Genomic DNA, 24,162 nt, shown 5'->3' with positions numbered 1-24,162 from the left:
AATCCCAAGCCTATGGAAATGGCCATGGATGAGTCGCTTCTTTAACATCCCATGAGAATCCAGACATCTTTTTTATCAAAAGGATTCCTGAATATTGATTTGTTTTCTCAATTTACTGGCTAATTTGTTGGCATTTCATAGAGTAGTTTTCGTTAGGATTTGAGCTTGTGTTGTTTTTGGTGATGTCTTCAGTCATTTCCATTTGGAAAATATATTTTCTTTTCTTTCTTACAATTTGTTAATTTTCTTGTATGGCCATTTTTCTCATCTATGGTCATTGATACTGTTTTTTCCTTTTTGCTCATATGTTTAGCTAATCATATTGTTGCATCATGTCTGTTTTCTACAAATTGTCTCTGTAGTAGCTCACATGGACTAGATTTATGTGACTGCAGGTTCATATAATTGTTCTTATTGTTTTTGTGTTATTATTATTATTGGTTTGGATCAATCCTCATTTTCAATTGGTTCAAAACTGGTATGGGCTCATTTCTTGTTGATTTGCTTGGGCTTGAATTTTTGCATGTCTTCAATTCTTGTAATGCTACATAGAACGCATCTCTGATATTAATTCTTTTACTGGCTAAAGCTAAAGGACATTACCACAAACTAAGTGCTTATTCTCTATATTAATTTATCTTCTGGTTTTTTTACCCCCATGTAACGCCCCGACCTTTTACACGTCATCGATATTGTCCGCTTTGGGCCACACCCGCACGGATTTGTTCTTCCCAGTGGGTCACCCATCCTAGAACTACTCCAGCCTAAGAACGCTTAACTAGGGAGTTCTAATAGGGATTTCACCACTTGGGAAAAGGCCTCGATGCTATATAAGGGTCCAGGTTTTTACTTTTATAGCCCAGGAACTCCCCCTCCATTCCCGATGTGGGACACCGGGGCCTTACACCCCAGATCTGAGCAAGACAAGGAGCCAGAGCAAGTAGCTGTGTCTGAAGTTGTAGGCTCTGGCCCTTCTGAAGAATGTGTTACAGATAGTATGTGATCCATCCTGTGAAGTTATTAGAATTTGTCTGTTTTGTTTTTTTAAGTATTGCATGGATGAAACGAAGTTGAAAGAAATAGTACTATGGAATCAAGCTTATTGTAGTTACTTTTTCTCGTGTTGTACTAATGGAGAGATATATGTGACGGGAATTGCCATGTCAAAAGTAAGTTTAGTTACTTCCACTTTTCACCTTTTAAAATTTTACTGCCTTTAAATCCATATTTATTTACGCAGAATATGTGGAATCAAGCTTATTGTTACCGAGTGTCTGGATTTTGCAAGTCATCCAGTTGAATTCCTGTGATATCTTACATGACTCTGGATTGTAGTTCAGTCTCCTACGTTTTTCTAACACATGCTTGTACAATTTGAAGTATTATGCATTTTTATTTCAACTACATAAATCCATGTCAAAGCCATTAAGAAATCTCGCGAATTTTTCTGATACTGTTGTGGTTAAATTCTTTTTGAAAGTAATAGTTTATCCTCAGAAAGATTTGAACTATGGAATCTTCATAATTTAGTTTTTTATTCATCTTTATATACTTGTTTTAAAGGCGGTTCTTTTTCTGATAGTTTGATACACAATAAATGTGGCAAAAAAGGAAACCATAGTTACTTGATTGTAGCTTTGTGAAATTAGTGAGAATTCCTTAGTCTACTGCAAAAATGATCCAAACCATGTACTATTAACTTTTTATAATTTTGAGCTTGAAGCAAACAAATGTTTTTAAAATGGGAAAAGTCAATAATATGATCGAATTAAGGGACCACAATGAATAGTAAGTGGATGTTGATCTAACTTCTTGGATTCAACAAGTTGACCTATACTCATATGTAAGCAGATGTTCTGGTTTTTGGTCATCTGTTTAAATGATCGATGCTTAATACTTTTTTCTTTAAAACTTTCAGGCTACTCAAAAGAAAATTGTGAAAGCTGATGCTTATGTTGCAGGTTTGTTGTTGGCTTTCCTTCCATATATTGATACTCTCACTATTTATGTCCTTACTAAATACTAAACTACTCCATTTGGTGGCAGTATGTGATGTCCCTGGAATTAAAAGATTAGTTCCACGCACATGGAGGAAGTGGGAATTCTTTGATAATATTTATGAACTAGTTGGTGTGCCTATGGTCACAGTTCAACTCAGATACAACGGCTGGGTCACAGAGTTACAGGATTTAGAACGTTCAAGGTGATCCTCTCATGTATTGAAGTTATTGGTTTGTGAAAGTGGATTCCTTTGGGATCTAGGAATAAAATACACTTTACTTATCATGACTACGGAAAATAAATTACTCTTTGCATGTATTTTTAAGTAAATTTTGCACTTTGTAAATGTTAGGCAAGTAAGGCAAGCTGTAGGGTTGGATAATCTCCTTTATACCCCAGATGTAGATTTCTCATGCTTTGTAGACCTTGCACTCGCATCACGTGAAGATTATTACCTCGAGGGACAAGGCTCATTGCTCCAGTAAGGAAAATTCTCTTCGTTTTGTTTTATGATATTATTGTTGTCATTATTATTAATTGTTGTTATTTCTGTAGAGAAAGATAATGCCGATTAACCACAAGATACATCTGCTGAATGAAATAGTTGAATAGCCTTTTATTTGTCTGTAATTCAAAACCAGAATTTTTGCGACCATCCTATTTCTGTCTCTCTTTATATACAATATATATTGGTCTCTCTTGCTCATAACAATATTATCCTTAAGTTACTAGATCATTCATGATGAAGATTTTATTTGCTAGGACTGCATGCAACTAGCACATGGCACATGTGATCAATTCTGGAAGTTGATTTATTCTCTTGAGCAATTGTGTTTAATCAGAAAAATGAGCTTATAGAAATGCAAACTATTGTTAGGAAATGGGACTTCATGTTTTCTTTGGTTGTTACAATAATCTTTTTTGATTGATGAAAAAGGTGAAGACCACATGCTTGTTTTCATGAAGTTATTTATTGATATTAGATTTTAATGTTAATTTCATTTCTTGTATTCTTTATGGCCCATAGCTTTTAAGCTGCAAATAAAGAATATTTTTCATGATCATAAAGCATGAAATGTGAAACAAGGACCATCCATATTCTAGAATATTTGATCCATTGATCTTTTATGGTAATAACTGATATAACAGTGCCTTTTATGTAGCGCCCTCAAAAAATAACCCATTATATATCATTGACATGCATTATTTAAAGAAGACAATTTATTAATTCATTCATTAGAGTATTACTAAATAAAGCATTACATGTAACATCGAATAAAATGCCCTACAGGCTTACATCTTTCCAAGCCAGCACTTGGATTCAAAAATATGAGTTCTAATCTCAATACAAGAAAAGCCCTAGGCTTGAATGTTTACATTTACTAATAATTAAAAACTATTAACTAAAGGTAATCTTCTTCAATCCAGAAGCCAAACCCTCCCAAGCTAAGTCCTTGGAGGTAGTTTATCACCTGAACCTGAAAATGATGTTCCCATAAAGGGTGAGCCACAGCCCAATAGAAATATACTAAACCACATATAAGCAATGAATAAAGCAATAGCATTCAACAGATGGTTAACCAAAATAATCAATTACTTCATTTTACAGTCTCATGACACTATTGCCAAAGATACGTTTTACTTTCCAATTTTATCAACATGGCTCAGAACCTGGCCAATCTTACAACAGTGAACCATACATAATATATCCACATTCATCCATGTCAACAAACAGATGAGACTCAGGCTCAAATCAAAACACTTCATACTTCCAGTTTGATACACATTTTAGTGCTGTATCAATAAAACACTTCAATATAAATAAGCACACATAAAAGTGATGCTAATGGAGTCCATCCCCTATCTCCTCCCAAACAAAATCCGGTTTAGAGGTCCAACCCCCATCTTCCCCTAAACCGTGGAGTACATCCCCTATCTCCTCCCACACACAAAACAATGTATGCAAATGCAATGTTCAATCAATACACGTATTTTCTGTATCAATGCCATAGTCAAAATTAATGACTTAACCAATGTGGTTAGTTTCAGTTATCCCTAATCCACATGCAATGTCTACAACAATCACGACTATCCTCCACCGATAGCCCAAAACAGTTATTTCTAAACTAAAAATAACTATGTCAACAATTCAATAGACAAATGATTCCAATTACCCAATTACGCTATTTAATCAATGAATTCCCCAATTCCATGAATTTAACCATTTTTTTCCAATTCCATGAATTACTTATACAAATTAATTCAATAATACAACTAGGGTTTTTCCCAAAATTTACCAAAGTGTCCCCAACATATCAAATTACCAAAGCTTAGAACAAAACCTATAAAATGGAGTAGGAAATCCCTACCTTGAAGCGAAGAACTCGAATGGAGAAGATGACGAAAACCAAAGTGCTCCAAACCCAAGATTGTTCAGATTAAACGGAAGCCCTCGACCCACTTTATCTTTTTAACAAAGGACTTAGGGTAGAAATACACTCCAAGTAGATCAAACCTAAGAGAGAAGGTGTGTAGGGAGAGGGAGAAGACGGTTCTAGGGTTTTAAAATCAAAAAGGAGATGAAAAATGACCCAGAAAGTCGGATCTCGGATTTTTATACCAGTCGCCCCGCTCGAGCGTGGAAACCCCCGCTCGAGCGCCACTCACAGACTCCCGCTCGAGCGGCGAATGCACACTCCCAGAAGTTTTTTCAGACAGGTCCCCGCTCGAGCGCCCAACTCCCCGCTCGAGCGTCACTCACGACTTTCCCGCTCGGGCGTCCAATACCCCGCTCGAGCGGCCAACACTACACAGGACATACTGGATGGGTGTATTCCCCGCTCGAGCGTCCAAACCCCCGCTCGAGCGTAAAAGCCAAAATCTGGGCAACTAGACTTGATTCCTAAGCTCAACCAACCTGCTCCAAATCTTCCCAACACAACCTATAATTCCAAATGAGAAAATAAGGGACAACAACAACAATTATACAATGACAGAATCTACGGAACCTAAGTCCGGATACAATAATCAAATGGGAAAAGACCGGGGCCGCTATAACCTCCCCCCCTTCAAAGAATTTCATCCCCGAAATTAAGCATAAGTTTTTGAAAACAAAATTTTTTTTTACAATTCATTAGTAAACATCTTGACCCAAAACTGGTCATTTCATCTCTTTATCAAGAGGCATCTCATATTAAATATATAACACAACATATATCTCAACCTGTGTCATTATTATGCATTATTCCTTTCAATGTTAACAATCCCCATATCATATTCAATTGCATGATATATATAACACACTCAACAATGTAATCAACATATGCAATGCTATACTAAACTTCTATAATGAAGCAAGTTTCAAGATACACCCATTTACCAAAACATACTCAACGTTTTACAACTTAAGACATATGTAAAGCTCTTAAGTTCAACAATATTACAAAATCTAAATACAAGATTACAAATGAATAAACATGTCCGGGTATTTTTCGCGGACTTCCAATTCACGCTCCCAAGTGGCTTCCTCCACTCCATGATGTTTCCACAAAACTTTTACCAAAGGGATGGTCTTGCCTCGCAAAACTTGATCCCACCTATCCAATACCCGAACCGGTCTTTCCTCATACGAGACATCCTCATCAACCACTAAATCGGTCCAATCCAACACATGTGATGGATCCGGCTCATACTTCCGAAGCATACTCACATGAAACACGTCATGTACTCCGGACAACTGCGGCGGCAAAGCTAAACGATAAGCAGCCTCGCCAATCCTCTCAAGGATCTCAAACGGACCAATGAACCGAGGGGAAAACTTCCCACTCTTCCCAAACCTCATCAAACCCCATCTAGGTGATATCTTCAAAAAGACATGATCACCCACCGCAAACACCAAGGGTCTCCTCCTACGGTCGGCATAAGATTTTTGACGACTCTGTGCTGTAACAAGCCTCTTACGAATAAGCTCAACTTTCTCCGTCGTTTCCCTCACCAACTCCGGACCCAACAGAGGTGCATCACCCACCTCAGCCCAACAAACAGGAGATCTACACGGTCGGCCATACAAGGCCTCAAATGGTGCCATACCGATACTAGACTGGAAACTGTTGTTGTAGGCAAACTCTACCAACGGCAAGTGCCTCTCCCACGATCCACTAAAGTCTAGAACACAACCCCGAAGCATATCCTCAAGTATCTGAATAGTACGCTCGGACTGCCCGTCAGTCTGAGGATGATAAGCCGTGCTAAAGGTCAACTTAGTGCCTAAGGCACTCTGCAAACTCTGCCACAACCTGGCAGTAAAACGAGGATCTCTATCCGAGACAATCGTCACAGGAACCCCGTGTAACCTCACTATGTCCCAAATGTACAAGTCGGCAAGATGATCTACCGAATCTCTCACGCGCATAGGAATGAAGTGCGCCGACTTAGTCAACCGGTCTACAACCACCCAAATAGCATCACTACCCCGCTGAGTCCTCGGAAGACCCACAACGAAGTCCATAGTGACGTGTTCCCACTTCCACTCAGCAATAGGCAAGGGTTGCAACAAACCCGCTGGCCTCTGATGTTCAGCCTTCACTTGCTGACAAGTAGGGCACTTAGATACGAAAGCTGCCACATCTCTCTTCATACCCCGCCACCAGAACTGGCGACCCAAATCCCGATACATCTTAGTGCCCCCCGGATGCACCGCAAGACGTGAATGATGAAACTCTCGGAGTACCTCCTCTCGGCAAGACTCCGGCACAAACAGACGGTCTCGGTATCTCACACTCAGGTCGGAATATACCGTCAAACCCTTCTCAACCTTCCCATCGGAAATCTTCTCACGAAGAGATTCTACCTCAAAGTCACCTCTCTGAGCCTCTAACACTCGAGTCACAAGTGTAGGCCGTGCAATAACAGAAAACAAGGCCGCAGCCTCAACGGATTCGCGCAGAAGTAAATCAAACTCCCCAAGTGCACCCAACATCTCCCATTCTCGGATGGCTATACTAGCTATGACACCAACAGGTTTTCTGCTAAGGGCATCGGCCACCACATTGGCCTTTCCCGGATGATAATGCAACTCAAAGTCATAATCCTCTATGAACTCCATCCACCTCCTCTGCCTCAAGTTCAAATCTTTCTGTGTAAACAAATATTTCAGACTCTTATGATCCGAGAATACCTCAAATTTCTCACCATAAAGATAATGCCTCCAAATCTTCAAGGCAAATATCACAGCTGCTAACTCTAGATCATGCGTAGGGTAATTCTGCTCGTGAATTTTCAACTGACGTGAGCCATAGGCAACTACTTTCCCCTCTTGCATTAACACACAACCCAGACCCTCTCGTGAGGCATCACAATAAACCGCGTAACCCAGCCCTCTCTCCGGAATAATCAACACCGGAGCGGTGGTCAGTCTAACTTTCAACTCCTGAAACGACTTTTCACAAGTCTCACTCCATACAAATTTGACTCCCTTCCGAGTTAATCTAGTCAAAGGCGAAGCTAATCTGGAGAAATCTTTCACAAACCGACGATAATACCCAACTAACCCCAGAAAACTGCGGATCTCAAACACACTCTTAGGCTGTGCCCAACCTTGCACTGCCTCAGTCTTGGATGTATCAACAGACACTCCTTCCCCAGAAACTACATGACCTAAGAACTTGACCTCTTCTAGCCAGAACTCACACTTCCCAAACTTAGCATAAAGCTTATGGACTCCAAGTAACTGAAGCACCACTCTCAAGTGTTCCTTGTGCTTCTCTTCAGAAGGCGAATAGATGAGGATGTCATCCACAAAAACGACTACAAACCGATCCAAGAATTCTCGGAAGATCCGGTTCATCAAGTCCATAAAGACTGCCGGTGCATTGGTGAGTCCAAATGGCATCACCAGAAACTCATAATGGCCATACCGCATACGGAATGCCGTCTTCGGAATATCCTCCTCTCTGACCCTCAACTGGTGGTAACCTGATCTCAAGTCTATCTTAGAGAAACAACAGGAACCCTTCAACTGGTCAAACAGATCATCTATACGAGGCATAGGGTACTTATTCTTAACCGTAGCCCGATTCAACTTCCGGTAATCTATACAAAGTCTCAAAGCACCACCTTTCTTTTTAACAAAGAGGGCCGGTGCTCCCCACGGCGAAACACTAGGACGTATAAAACCCTTGTCTAGCAACTCCTGGAGCTGAATCTTCAACTCAACTAACTCGGCTGGGGCAAAACGATAAGGTGCCATAGAAATCGGCGCCGTGCCGGGCACCAGGTCAATAGAGAACTCAATCTCTCGATGCGGTGGCAAACCAACAAGATCCTCGGGAAAGACGTCCGAGTACTCACAAACCACCCTTGGCAACACAATCTGAGTCTCAACATCCTCACTAATCGAAAGGTTAGCAAGTAGACCACTAAGCTCACTCCGTCCTCGCGGAACATACCCCGGTGGCAATACATCACCAACCCGGTCCCCCAGAAAATGAAAATACTCTCCGCTCACGGTACAACAAGTGACCCTCTGGCGGTAGCAATCAATAACTTCCCGGTATGACGATAACCAGTCCATACCCAAAATAACATCGAAACCCCTCATAGGCATAACTACAAAGGAAAATGGGATTCTATGATAATCAACCTCTATATCACAACCCCTAACACCTTGTTTCAAGATCAATTCACCCACAAGAGGTGACACTACACAAATAGGAGATGCTAACTGTGCTAACTCCAACTCCAAAACAGATGCAAATGCAGCAGACACAAAGGAATGAGATGCACCCGTATCAATCAAAACATTAGCAACCGAGTTGCAAAACAAGAAAGTACCTCTCACAACTGATGGAGCCGGTACAAGATCCTGCGCGGTAACAGCATACACGCGCCCAGACGACCTCTGATCAACCTGCTCACCCCTAGGAGCATAAGATTGCTGCACTGACTGGGACGATGAAGCCCCCTGATTGGCCCTCGAGGCCTGACCTGACTGAGCTGGCTGCTGACCCTGAATCGGCCTCAAACCCGATGCACCAGGTGTGCCAACCAACTGCGGGCAATACCTCTTCATATGCCCTGGCTGACCACACTGATAACACGAGAGTGGCTGACCTCTACCCTGACTCTGGCTCTGAGATCGAGCTGAAGATGATGCTGCTCTCTGCACTCCTCCCCTCTGAGGACAAACTGGAGACTTGTGGCCCAGCTGGCCACACTTGAAACAGGTAATGTCTCCCTGACTGCCTTTCCCCGAACTAGCACTCGGCACAGGAAAAGTCGATCTAGAAAAGCTACCCTGAGACTGCTGAGGATTAAAACCCTTCTGTCTCCTACCATCACTCTAACCATCCTGACTCCTCTTGGAGCCCTTCTGTCCTTCCTCCTCCTCCTGCATCATAATTTCCATGTGGGCTGCAGCATCAACCATACGCCCATAATCCCGAATCATAGTTCCCCCAACTCTCAGCTTGAGGCCACGCCTCAACTTCTTCTCAAACTCAATACAACGGCGTTCCTCAGATGCCACCAACTCAGGTGCAAACCTGGACAAACTAGTAAATGCAGCCTCAAACTCAGCCACTGAAGAACTCGACTGCTTAAGCTGACAAAACTGGTCTCGCAGCTTCTCCCTGACAGCTGGAGATAAAAACTTCTCCTGGAAAGCATTCACAAAAGCCTCCCACGTACCTCCTATACGCCCTTTAGTAAACTTCCACCACTGACCCGCATCCCCCTTCAACTGGAAAGATGCCAAGGTCACTTTCAACCCCTCGTCTTCGATGCCAAGCATCTCAAACGTCTTCGTTGTCTGTTCGAGCCATTCATCTGCCTTAAGCGGCTCTTTTGGATCACCCACAAATTCATCCGGATTAGACCGGAAGAACTCCCTCTTCAGAAAGGAAGGTCCTGCATCCGCAACAACAACCTGAGCTTGATTCTCAGCTCTGAGAATGCCTACTGACTCCCTGAATACCCCTGCTATCTCTCGGGCTAGAGCGCCCATAGCCTGCTGGCCTACTGGCTCAGCCATATTCGCCTGACCAATTCCCTCCTGAACTGCCGGAATCTCCTCTGGCACAGGCTCCTCCTGCCTACCTGGCCTACCACGCCTACCGCGTCCTCGTCCTCGTCCTGACATCCTAATAAAGGAAACAAAGACGTTAACACATTAATAAATGTGCCGAAACTAAACACTCGCGTCCTAATGCATTGGACAACAATAATTCATTCCACGTAAGCACATAATCACATAAGCACCTACGAATTTCATTCCTGGATAATGATAGTCCTAATGCGTTGCTATAGTTCCGGTTGGAAGCAGCAGTGATCAAGTGCCTTTCCAACAAGACTACTAAAAACTCAAGGGTCCAATCAACATCCTAGAAAATACATTCCATACCCACATAGTCACATAAACATGTTATCATGTAAGCATATAACATTACACTAAGTCTCTATCAAACGAGACGAACCCATTGTGATACTAATCACTTCCCACGTACCCAAAGTATTCAAACCCAGTACGCTCTGATACCAAGTTGTAACGCCCTCAAAAAATAACCCATTATATATCATTGACATGCATTATTTAAAGAAGACAATTTATTAATTCATTCATCAGAGTATTACTAAATAAAGCATTACATGTAACATCGAATAAAATGCCCTACAGGCTTACATCTTTCCAAGCCAGCACTTGGATTCAAAAATATGAGTTCTAATCTCAATACAAGAAAAGCCCTAGGCTTGAATGTTTACATTTACTAATAATTAAAAACTATTAACTAAAGGTAATCTTCTTCAATCCAGAAGCCAAACCCTCCCAAGCTAAGTCCTTGGAGGTAGTTTATCACCTGAACCTAAAAATGATGTTCCCATAAAGGGTGAGCCACAGCCCAATAGAAATATACTAAACCACATATAAGCAATGAATAAAGCAATAGCATTCAACAGATGGTTAACCAAAATAATCAATTACTTCATTTTACAGTCTCATGACACTATTGCCAAAGATACGTTTTACTTTCCAATTTTATCAACATGGCTCAGAACCTGGCCAATCTTACAACAGTGAACCATACATAATATATCCACATTCATCCATGTCAACAAACAGATGAGACTCAGGCTCAAATCAAAACACTTCATACTTCCAGTTTGATACACATTTTAGTGCTGTATCAATAAAACACTTCAATATAAATAAGCACACATAAAAGTGATGCTAATGGAGTCCATCCCCTATCTCCTCCCAAACAAAATCCGGTTTAGAGGTCCATCCCCTATCTTCCCCTAAACCATGGAGTACATCCCCTATCTCCTCCCACACACAAAACAATGTATGCAAATGCAATGTTCAATCAATACACGTATTTTCTGTATCAATGCCATAGTCAAAATTAATGACTTAACCAATGTGATTAGTTTCAGTTATTCCTAATCCACATGCAATGTCTACAACAATCATGACTATCCTCCACCGATAGCCCAAAACAGTTATTTCTAAACTGAAAATAACTATGTCAACAATTCAATAGACAAATGATTCCAATTACCCAATTACGCTATTTAATCAATGAATTCCCCAATTCCATGAATTTAACCATTTTTTTCCAATTCCATGAATTACTTATACAAATTAATTCAATAATACAACTAGGGTTTTTCCCAAAATTTACCAAAGTATCCCCAACATATCAAATTTCCAAAGCTTAGAACAAAACCTATAAAATGGAGTAGGAAATCCCTACCTTGAAGCGAAGAACTCGAATGGAGAAGATGACGAAAACCAAAGTGCTCCAAACCCAAGATTGTTCAGATTAAACGGAAGCCCTTGACCCACTCTATCTTTTTAACAAAGGACTTAGGGTAGAAATACACTCCAAGTAGATCAAACCTAAGAGAGAAGGTGTGTAGGGAGAGGGAGAAGACGGTTCTAGGGTTTTAAAATCAAAAAGGAGATGAAAAATGACCCAGAAAGTCGGATCTCGGATTTTTATACCAGTCGCCCCGCTCGAGCGTGGAAACCCCCGCTCGAGCGCCACTCACAGACTCCCGCTCGAGCGGCCAAACTCCCGCTCGAGCGGCGAATGCACACTCCCAGAAGTTTTTGCAGACAGGTCCCCGCTCGAGCGCCCAACTCCCCGCTCGAGCGTCACTCACGACTTTCCCGCTCGGGCGTCCAATACCCCGCTCGAGCGGCCAACACTACACAGGACATACTGGATGGGTGTATTCCCCGCTCGAGCGTACAAGCCAAAATCTGGGCAACTAGACTTGATTCCTAAGCTCAACCAACCTGCTCCAAATCTTCCCAACACAACCTATAATTCCAAATGAGAAAATAAGGGACAACAACAACAATTATACAATGACAGAATCTACGGAACCTAAGTCCGGATACAATAATCAAATGGGAAAAGACCGGGGTCGCTATATTTTAGGACGCTTGTAGGATCAAATATCTATGTCCTAATAATTTAGCTGCGGTACAAAATGTTTCAGTTTTTTGTGCTTTTGATTGTTGTATGACATCTGCTTATGATAATGAGCAAGGAACTAAATCTTATCTGTTGGTAAGAAATATTCATTGTTGTAGTTGCTTTACATATCATAAGATATTGAAATGATGGGTGAATTATCGCTGAAATCTAGAGGATTAATTAGCTTACGATGCCAAGAAGCTTCTATACTGATGTACTTGTGCCAATGATGTATTGCTCATACATATTCATGGCCTACTAATGCCTTCAATTCACTCCCAATGTGCCTACACAACTATGAGCTTGCTTTTGAATATAGAATGGAAGAATATGGCTCTGTGTTTGGTTAGTTCCTCTCATGGCTTGAGTTCGGACCTCATAGCTTTTAGATAGACCCTTTCATATGCAGTTTAGTGTATCTGTTATTGGCAGGACTACTCAGAAAGAATAAACGCAGGCATGTACTTAACTTGTTAGTTCCTTAACTCTGCTAATTGACCTGGGTGGGCAAAACTTGGACCCCTTATTTATTTCCAATATATGATAAAAGTCCCTTATGACCCTACATGTGGATTATATCAACCCATACACCATTAGTTGTGTCGGTGCGATTTTGTATAATAATGGTGGTAACTAGGTGATTTTACTTTTTCTATGTGATTAATCTCAAACTTCCCTTCCCTATGCATGTTTGAAATGTAGGATGTTTAAGTTATTTTATTGTAGTTGATTTGTGGTTCGAGAACTGTCGATGCATTTGCACTAAGCTGGCTCCATGAATTTTTTAAGAAAAAACCCTTTTGTTTTCTGAGAATTAACTATATAAAATTGTAGTTTAGTTACATAATCTTCTCAAGACAATGGTCTCTGATTGTTTTTCTTGGATCTCTACTTTGACCTAGGTTGGTGCTGATAAAAATCTGCTTGTGAAGGATCATACTCATACTTTTGTAAACAAAGGGGGTGAAATTGGTGGTATGATGTAATTCTTACTTGAAAGACTGACTTGAAACCTTTTGTTTTGGCCATAGCCATACTTGTGTGGTATATTAATTACATTAATCATTGGTTTTGGTGTTGCATATATGACTTAGTTTCCTGCTGTAGAACTGGATTTTAGGTTTCCAATTGGAGCACCGTTACATGGAATTCGTGCTTTTTTGTCTACAAATCAGCTCAAGGTAATGTCTACTATTACAGTTTCCTATTAAACTGAATCTTGAATGTTATTCCAATTTATTTGTGTAGAGCCCATCCATGCAAGAACCCTATGTTTAGTGTTGGACAAGCCATGTTTTTCATGTAGTTCATAATAACATCTTGAAGAACAAATCTGAAGAAGAGGGGATATTGGAAATTGTTTGCATTAAAAGCTGTTCTCGTTGATGACTTTGCGTTATTAACTTTGAGTCACCCTAAGTCATATTTTATTTTCTTTCTTAATTTAATAAGCTTCTGTTCAGTTGTGTATTTATGCTTTTAATATTTTAGGATTCAGGGGTAGTAGTTGCCCATGGGTCATGATTTGCGTCAAATTGTCATAATGCATCTTTGTTCGTGACCACAAGCTATTAACTTGAGTATGTCTCTTGCCATCTCAAAAGGGAGGTGTGTAGGGTTTATGTTCTGTTTGGGGCGTGGGTGTGTGCCTTTACTTATTTAGGGGTGGGGAGGAAGAAAGAAAAAGTTTATAGGTTAATATGGGTTTTAATGGAAAGAGTCTTTTAAGTTTTTAAATAATAGTCTATGGTTAAGATTTACTAATTGAATTAGCTTGCAATTCCAACATTTTGTGCTTCTTTTTTTTTTTCACAATTTATGGTGCGATGCCTAGACTTTTCCCCCATTCTCTTTCTTTTTTTTGGTTATTGTATAGTTACTTTTCTCGTATTGTAGGTAAATAAGAAAATCTTTTTTTTCCCCCTCTCATTCTGCAAGTCCTCTAATATTTTGTAGTTTTTTTAACCTTAATTTTATTGGTGATAATGTTTTTGCTGGTGAAGAATATGAATTGAATTGATTCGTATTTCATAATGAGTAATGGAACTTTACGAACCTTAACTCCCCTGGCGTCTGTTGGCAGAATTTCATTTAAATGTTTTTATTAAACTTACCATTCTTATTTAGCATAGCTAATCCACCCCAAACTCCCTTCCTTCCCCATTCCAGAAACAGGTGCTTATGGTTTGACAGCTATAAAGCTTTCTTCTCAAATATCTTCTGTAAAATAATTATTGCTTTTTCTTTTTTGATTATTTTTCTTGGTGGTGCGGGAGTGAAAGTTTATCTATTATTGTTTTTCTTTGAATACATTGAATTTGGCACAATAGAGGAAATTGATTCCTTTTTCCTTAGGTTTTTGTAAGTGCCCAGTTTGCTAGGATTTGCTTGAGAAGTATGTAGTTTACAATAGATTGATGTGGTTTGTTTTCTGCACTTGAATCGTGTCATTTTAAGCCTACTATAGTAATGCTTATACTAATTCTCTCTTTTTATGTGTCTCGCTGATTTCTTTTGGTCTCTTATTGGGCTTTTCGAGTAAGTGAATGCATTAGGAGAGACAATTTCAGAACCCTCAATTTCTTGAAATCCTAGTTTTCTCATATGGAAAACATTTTTGTTGTCATCTTCTTCTTTTCTGCTTTCCATCATACAGTTTTTTTGAAAAGTATTGCATTAACCATGCACATTTCATTTTATTAGAATCTCACAAGGAAAAGGGGAAAACTAAAATGAGGGGTAAATTCAATGAATAAGAAGGAAGAAATGGTAAAAAATGATGTCAATGCAACAATTTCATTGCTGTCGTTGTCAACCCAAAATAAATTTGTAACCAACTCGTATTGGTGCCGGCAATCAGAGGCAATAATCACTGGGGGACTACCATCTTCACCATGATCATTACCAGGACTGCAGCAGTATTGACATCATCTTTGCCTACCTGAATCCCACCGAACATCATGTCCATTTTTGTTGGAAACAAATATATCACAATGACCCTTATTCATACTGTTGCCTTTGTCAGCAATGACCACCACTATCTGATGTCAGAAATGACCATTTTATTTGTTTTCTTCTTGTTGCCAAATTATTGAATAATGTGAACTTGATAATAATTAGGAGTTTTGTATTGTAATATCATCATATTGTTGTCTGACTACAGAGAATCTGAAACCTCTGTACATATTACAGAGATAATGCATATGCCTTCCATATCAGAAATCATTGAAATATACCTTATCTGAATATTAGTAGAGAATTTGAAATTAGTTTGCCTTGTGTAAATTATTGCCATTGTTGCAAGTGAATGATTTTAACTTGGACAACATTTTTTTTCACTGAGTGTAGAATGCATTGGATCTACTACGCTACTGATTGTTTTAGTATAGTTGGAAATCGAAGGTTTTTATTTTATTTTATTTTTTACCGAATGATGGTAAAAGCTTTATGTTTTGGCCAGTACTTGCGCTTGCATATCTATTAACACTCACACACACACGCACACACAGACTGCTACCAGATCAATAAAAAGCTTATGGACTTTGTTTTAAACTTCTCATTAATCAATACAGATTGCTACCAGATCCTCCTTTTTGCTGGTGGCTGATGGTTGTTGCTTGTTGGTCTGTTGCATCTGCTGCTACTGGTTTGCTGTTGTGTGCTATTTGATATAGTGTGGTTGCTTTGTACTTTGTGTAGTATTTTTTGTTTTATTGCCAACTCTTTTGGTGACATCTGTTACTTTGTTTATTTTAGTTGGTACAGATGGTTCATGTTTTATCTTTTTTGCAGCTTTAAAGGTATTATTGTAAATTCACTTGAAGCAAAAGATGCTATTTCAAGGTAGGCCTTTCATTGACTTATTTCTCATAGACACTATTTTAGTTGGTCTTGTTTATTACTTTTTTAAATGTTTGGCCACACGTAAAAGTTTCATATCTTTTTCTTTTCTCTTTCATTATATATATATATATATATATATATTTGATAAACAGAGCTAAATATGAGAATGAGCATCAAAAGGGGATCTCAAAATAGCTTATACCTCATTCTTTACTTAATAGACTATATGAAATCTAAAATATAATGGTGTCATCTGCTTATAATAAATGAGATAATATTTTAGGCGAACCACTCATTCGCCCCACAAGGAAATTGTCAAGAAAACCACCTTGAATTGTTCTTATCAAGAATTATAGATGGACAATGAGAGAGACTAGACCCCTTTCTTTTTTCTTTGTTTCCCTCCTTACTGTTCAAAGAAGAAGTCGTTCTGTTAAGTGCATACAGACTTTCTATGAGAAACAATATAGAAATAGTGGTTGTCTAATGAGATACTATGTATAATAAGCTCTTGCCTTGGGAAAGTCGCATATTGTGCCTCTATAACCAAAGTGAACAAAAAAGATGACAATTGATCTCCTTGACACAAGACGTCTAGAAAACATCTACGGTAGATCCATCAACCAACAATAAAACTCACACTGGCATATAATTATGTTACCTTTCTCCAAAACCCATCTTCTTCATTATATATAACAAAAATTCTTAGTTTACATGATAATACGCTTTCTCAATATCCACTTTGCAAACCACCCTTGGGATGCCACAACCTCAAATCCACACTCTCATTAGCTGCAAAAGCAACATTCAAAATCTGTCTACTCCTCTGACACTACCTTTAGAAGTACCTTCTTCAATGGTCTAGCAAAAACTTTAGCTAGGATCTTATATTCCTTCCAATAAGGAGATGGGCCTAACATCCTTTGTATACTCTATTCTCCTTTCTTAGGAATCAATGACACAAAAACATTGAAACTTTTCTAAGAAACACCATGCTCGAAAAATAAGGATATCATGCCCAACACAACTATGTAGGCTTATTTAACGCCTTCCTAACACTATTGGAAAAAGGCAATAGTCATACTCATACACCAACCTACCCGTGACCTTATCTCCTTTTTGAGACTTCAATGCCACAACCACTTCCTCTTTTGAAAATGTCTTTCTAGCCAATCCTTATCAGTGGTCGCGATGCCACCAAAGTTCAACCCATCCTCCTGGATCTAAGTAAAGCTCCTCATAGGAATCCTCTGTACTAGTTCTAATCTTCTCAACCGTCCACACCCTAGCCCCAATAGGAATTTTGCCTATGTATGAGCATTAGCCATTCTCTAAGAAAAATGGGTATTTCCAGCACCCTCTTTAAGCCATAAAGCCTTAGCCTTCTGGTTTTGTCTCGTTTTCTCCATCTTTGCAATGCTACCAAATTCTTCTTTCAAGTACTCTTTATGCCCCTTTGCGATAATGAGATTACGAACACTCTCAATCTCATTGAAGGCCTTTGTGTCCTTCAAAATTGTTGGCTTTTGAATCCTGATTCCATTTCTTCAATTTTTCATTCAAAAGCTTTAATTTCATGTCTGAAATCAAACTAGGTCTTTCTTCAACATGATAGCAGCTCCTCACTCACCAACCATTTGGGTAAATTACACTTACACCCCCTTGAGGATATTTATTTTTTAAGTCCTCCATCCCAAAATCCTAGGCACTATTATGCTACACTTTCAGCATAATCTGAATATATTTTATTTGGCACTGGATTTTATCCCTTGAAAGATGAGCCTTTTGAATGTCTTGAGATGCAACACCTAAAATTTTTTATTGTAAGTTTTGGGGTTATAATTTTTTGAAGCTATTTCTCTTGTTCCTAGATTATGACCTAAGGGTTATGAACTTATGATCTTCTATGTGTGAAGGAAGTTTATTTTTTTGAGAGTGATTGCTCAAAACTGTTTCTTACTATTGTTTCAAATATAATTATGTCTCAATCACTTGAGAATCCCAGGACTTTAAAGCTTATACTAAGGAACCATGAACTAAAGCATCAATTGATGTGATGCTCCGTAATAGGGACAGTGAATAAAAATGTGAATTTAACTATTTCAATTTTGAGTGTTTGTTTGTGGCTATGCCTCCAATAGAGTATTTTCTTAAATGTTTTCCTGTCCTTTAATAAGAAAATGCCTCTCATGAGATTTTAGTCATGAAAAAATAAGCTTTCTTAACTTCCCTTTTTCCAGAATTCTTTCATGATATCCCAACAACCAAAAGGAATTAAGTGATTCTGCAGCCAAGCTTTAAACTTGCCTTTATTTCAAGGTTCCTTCAACATGCATACTTAATTGAACATTGCTACATAGGCATACACTTGTAACTAAAGTTTTTTGTCTGTCTTTTCACAGTTGCGATAATATTGATAACGTAGGGTTTCTTTAAACATGTTGCTGGACATGTGCATGTATTGAAAAGGCATATGTAATGTTTTTACGCTGCTAATACAGGTATGTTAGACGAATTTGTTTTGAAGGAGGACTCATTGTAGATCCAGATCAGGTAGCAATCTGCTTTAGTCTCTCATTTTCTGCAGTTGATAGCAATTGTTTATTTTGTTATCTTGAATAATGAACTTTTTATCTTAGGGGGAGTTTCTTTGCCTTGTATGTCGTGGACTTGCAAATTCAGCATTGCCTGCATTTCCTGGAGATTCTCAAAAGGTTTCTAGACCACCAATGGTTTCAACTGTCAGTTGGCCAGATGCTATAGGCCAATTATCCTCTGCAAACAGGGAAACTGATTTCCTTCACTTTCAGGAAGCCTTGTCTCTTTTACGTAGTGCTGCTGATGTTGCTGGGAGGAGTGAAATCCTAAAAGATTTTCCAATGCATCGAAATGGAAGGATAAGACCAAATCCTGAATCCATGTTTCGTGTACTATCTGGAATGTATTTTCCAGGAAAACATGATAGGATTTTAGGATCTGCAAGGGTAAGCCACTCGGTAATTATGTGGGACACTCTTAAGTACTCTCTTATTTCAGGATCTGCTGCTGGTCGGCTGTTGCTGTTGCCGGTGCGCTGCTGCAGAATTTTGCTAGGCTGCTGCTGCTGCTGCTGCAATGTTGCTGTGAAGCGGGCTGCTACTTGATGCTGGTCTGCTACAAATTTGGGTTGTTGTTAGTTTCATGATTTCATTTTGTTATCTGCTGTTTTTACTATGGGTTCACAATTTGGATGTATTTGAGTATTTTAGTGAGTTTACCCTTTTAGGTTTTATACAACGCTTCCAAAAGCATATTTTTCAGCAGTGTTTTTTTGCCTACACATCAACTTTAGGTGATTTAATATCAATGTTATTAGTTTGTAAGAATAGTGCCTGAGGGATGCCTCTTGTAAATATGTAAATTTTATAAGAAAATATATATGATTTTCAATTTTTTTTGCCGCTACAAATTTGTCGTTGCCAAAAAGTAAAGCTTTTTCGACAAACAATTTGTCGGTAAATGTGTAGTCAAAAGTTTATTTTTGCCCACTCACATTGTGTTGGTAAAAGAGTATTTTTTGCCAATGTCAATTTGTCGTTGCCAAAACTAAAGCTTTATCGACAACTAAATCGTTGGCAAATGGCAACATTTACCGACATAAATGTATCGCTAAAAATTACTTTTGCCCACTCATATTGTGTTGGTAAAAGTGTATTTTTTGCCAATGCCAATTTGTCGTTGCCAAAAGTAAAGCTTTAGCGACAAACAAATCGTCGGCAAATGGCAACATTTACCGACGTAAATCTGTCGCCAAAAGTTTACTTTTGCCGACGCATATGTTGTTGGTAAAAGTATATTTTTTGCCCATGCAAATTTGTGTTGCGAAAAGTGCCACACAATCATCATATTTGAATGACTTTTACCAGCGCAAGGTAGATTGCCGACGATGGATGAAGGCTTTTATCGATGACTATGTTCGTCGCTAAAGGCATTACTTTTACCAACACAATGATAATTTCGTCGGCAAAAACTTTTGCCAACTCACTTTTGCCTACGGGTTGCCAACGTAGCTTTGTGTGTCGGCAAAACTCTTTGCCAACGAATTTTTCCTTTTAGCAACATATTTTGTTGCGTTGCGAAAAATGCAATTTCTTCTTGTGAATTCTGACGCCATGGACAAGAGCTACAGATGTGACCCAGCTAGCCACACTAGAAACAGACATGGATCTCCCCACTCTAAGGATAAAAGTTCGGCCCCCCAATGACCCGTGAAGTCTGGTCTACTCGGTTCTGGTATTGGTATTGTCCCTGTCCAGACGGATAAGGTTGAACCTTGCTAGATTGCGAAACACCCAAGGAAGTCCCCAATTGCGTACAATAATGCCTAGTGTGACTTGGTTGATTACATACTCATAGCAAATAGGTGGTCCCCGAATACATGACAAGTTCAAAGTTTGAACTGGTAAGGATTCCAATGACTGCTCCCCCTGTGAGCACTTGATCGCCCTAAGTCCTAGTTGGTTAGATGATCCCGTTGGTGTAACTATTGGTTGAGGCAACAACCTTGTCTTTCTCCTTTGGTTCTTACTAGGTCTACCATGACCCTAAGCTGCAGGAGTTGCCGAAGTGGTCTCCTTCCCACTCTGCCCCATGACTGGAACTGTAGCCTCCACAAGCGCATGATAGTTCCTATGCCAAGACTTGGCAATCCTTCTCCGAATATCATCACATAACCTACTCTCAAACTCCGCACAACGAAGCTCCTCGGTTTCCCCTAACTATATAGCGAACTTTGATAGGTTGGTAAACCAAGCCTCAAATTGTGCCAAAGGTGTAGTACCTTGGCGTAACTCCAAGAATTGCTTCCTTAATTCTTCCTGTGTGGAAGGAGGAAAGTCGTTACATCCCCGCATAGACATCCTAATCAAAACAAATGCAACAAATTTAGCGCACATCTATGGTGCCCCCTAGCAAAATCTCATACACTAGTATTAAAACGCACAATGCATTCCACATAAGCACTTAGTTACATAGTCATATACGAATCATGTCCTTAAGATAGGATGAAAAGTTGCAACACCCCGAAGTAAATAGACATTGTACTCCATTATAATATTGCTAACATGTGGAACACAACAACATGATTACGTAACATCATTTTGTACACATGCCTCGGTATATTCTTTTAGTTCTATAACATGAATTCTATCTATGATGAATAAAACTAAATTATTACATGTTAATTCCTTAAAGGCTACAAATTTCCAAGGCCTTGCCCAGTTATAGCAAATGAGTCACAACTTAACACAAAGAAGCCTATGGCTTAAATTCTAACAAATAATCAAGGAAAACAATAAGTACGAGCCTCAAGGTCTAAGATCCTTCCAAGTCATCACCTTGTTGAAGGCACACTAGTTCACCTGAAAGTTGTTTCTCTCGTAGGGTGAGCATAAAGCCCAGTATAGATAAACTTAATGACATGCATGAAGCTTAACAAAGTCATAAGAGGAACGCACGTGAAATGTCATGGTAAAACATGCATTTTCTCTCTTTGAAACAATGTAATGCGAGATTTCTAAAAGATCTTTCCAAGTCAACGGTATTCTTTTAAAACAATCATGTGGTAAATAATGAATAAATCTCTAGGGCTAGTGTTCATAATAGTAACTATACAAGTCACTATGACATTTTTACCGGTACTAACTGGAAGGCTCGGCACCTACAACGCAGGTTTAGGTCTTACACCAAGGACACACAGACCAACTTAATACTGTTTTAACACCGCTTTACAACTTCACCATTTTATTTACCATTTCAATAATACAATACATGCGTCTTAAAACAACAATATGTTTTCTAAAACATGAAATCTCCAGTTACAAATCCATGATATACACAATACGATGTATGTTTTGTAAACATTTCAATTGTCTAATCCCAATGCAGTTTCTACAACAATCAATACAGCCCTCCACCAGTTGCCGAAACAATTATCTTTAAGTAAAAGACAACAACAACAATAATATTCCAAAAATCATAACCAAATTGGAATCCTAATGATTTATAAAAAAATCTTATGATTCCCAAAACAACATTCACACTCTTCATGAGCCTTGTGAATCTCCATCGAAAATAAACAATTTTTCCAAAATGTTCATATCGTTTCCAACAAAATCACCATTTCAAAAGAGTAAATAATACTCGGTATTTTCTAATAATTCAAAATATTTCTCAACCAAACCTCATTTCAATCAAAATCCCACAACCATTCAAATTCCTTCCTTTTCCATAAAAACACCCAAAACCCTAGTTTTCGATTTACTTTTGAAAAAACCTTTAAACCCCAATTTTCTTAAAAAACTCATAACAAAACAATCACTTGGATACCAATCCCAAACCATAACCAAAAATAAGTCTTTTTTCCCAAATATGTGCATCAATAAATATATATTCAAAACTACTTTTTCAAAAAAAACCCATAACTAACAAAATAGCATATAACAAAGCCAAACAACATGCACACCGTTAAGAAAATCCCGACCTCCACTCTAGAAGAGGAGAAAGCCCAAAAGTCCCAAAAGTCAACGTTAATGAAAACACGAACTTTTCAGATTAGAATGAAGCTCTCAACGAACTCTATCTTTTCTCTAAAGGACAAAGGTTTAGAGATCAAAGGGTGAGGGTGTATTTGAGGTTTAAAGGTGAGTTTTAGAGAGAGGAAGAGTAGATTTAGGTTTTTGAAATGTTTAGACACAGAAAGAAATGAAAAAGTGATCCAAAAACTGACTTTTACAGATTGATATACGCACAGACTACTCGAGCGACCAACCACAATAAGTGAGACCGCTTGAGTGAACGACTCACCATTTGAGCACGCAAGGACACCCTTCTAGAAGTTCTACAAATAGAGGCTAACTGCTTGAGCACAAGAAGGACTGCTCGAGCTAATACCGTTCGAGCGCAAGAAACACCGCTCGAGCAAAGAATACCACAGCCCTAGTATTTCTGCAGATCTGCAAAAATATTGGAAGGTCTCAAAGACCGCTAGAGCGATCAGGCCAAATTCTGGATAGCAACTCTTTTGAAAAATTAACTCCCAACCTGTTCTAAACGCAACAACACACTCCAACAACCAAACTCAACAAGGAATAAGATGAATAAAGATATGAACAATCATTCAAGACAAGAAATCTCGGATCTAAAACAATAAACGGGTCGGGTCAAACTGGAATCATTATACCCTCAAACTCAAGGAGGATAAACATCTTGAGTACGAAGAGAGAAACAAAAACATGAAATAAAACTAAATAAAATAAATGGAAAATAGATTGTAAAGTTTGAACGGGAGTGCGAGGGCGTTTGAGATATATTCGAGGCCAGAGCTAATGCCGAGAGACATTTTACGGTCGTGTCTGACTGTTGTACGAACTGGCTGAAACTAATGTTGGGACAGTTTAAGGTCATGCCAGACTGTTGTAGGAACTGACTAAAATCAATGTCGGAAAAATTTACGGGGTCATGCTGGACTGTTGTAAGGATTGACCAGAATCAATGTTGGGACAGTTTAAAGGGGTCATGCTAGACCGATGTAGAGAAATGAATGTTGAACCAGCAAGCGTGGCACACACATAACTTATGACGTGGTGCTAAACAATGATGGCAATAGATGACTGAGTGAGCCAGGAAGTGGCTTGGATGGTGTATTAGAGGGGGTGGCTTAGGTTGTGTGCCAGAGGGGATGACTTAGGTGGTTCGCATGGTATATTACCATGCTCCAATGATATAGGTATAATATGTTGTGCGCCAAAGGGGGGGGCTTGGTCGTTCACATGATATATCACCATGCTCACCATGATAT

At 39.0% G+C, this 24,162-nt stretch overlaps 1 long non-coding RNA gene across 2 annotated transcripts; it reads left to right on the top strand.

The window, feature by feature from the left end:
• Positions 1 to 910: 910 nt before the first annotated feature.
• Positions 911 to 16,150, top strand: LOC114264060 (uncharacterized). 2 transcript variants are annotated; one of them, XR_014334702.1, is made up of 5 exons: positions 911 to 995; positions 1,919 to 2,482; positions 13,385 to 13,457; positions 13,590 to 13,663; positions 16,066 to 16,150. It is a non-coding gene; the product is annotated as an uncharacterized LOC114264060 (long non-coding RNA). The 2 variants fall into 2 exon arrangements; XR_014334701.1 differs by lacking the exon at positions 911 to 995 and adding an exon at positions 1,019 to 1,169.
• Positions 16,151 to 24,162: the final 8,012 nt, after the last annotated feature.

Source organism: Camellia sinensis, chromosome 7, assembly GCF_055761805.1.
Source record: "Camellia sinensis isolate YWXY chromosome 7, ASM5576180v1, whole genome shotgun sequence".
Classification (NCBI taxonomy): Eukaryota; Viridiplantae; Streptophyta; class Magnoliopsida; order Ericales; family Theaceae; genus Camellia; species Camellia sinensis.
Note: the sequence above shows the minus strand (reverse complement) of the source record. Positions and strands in the feature narration are given on the sequence as shown.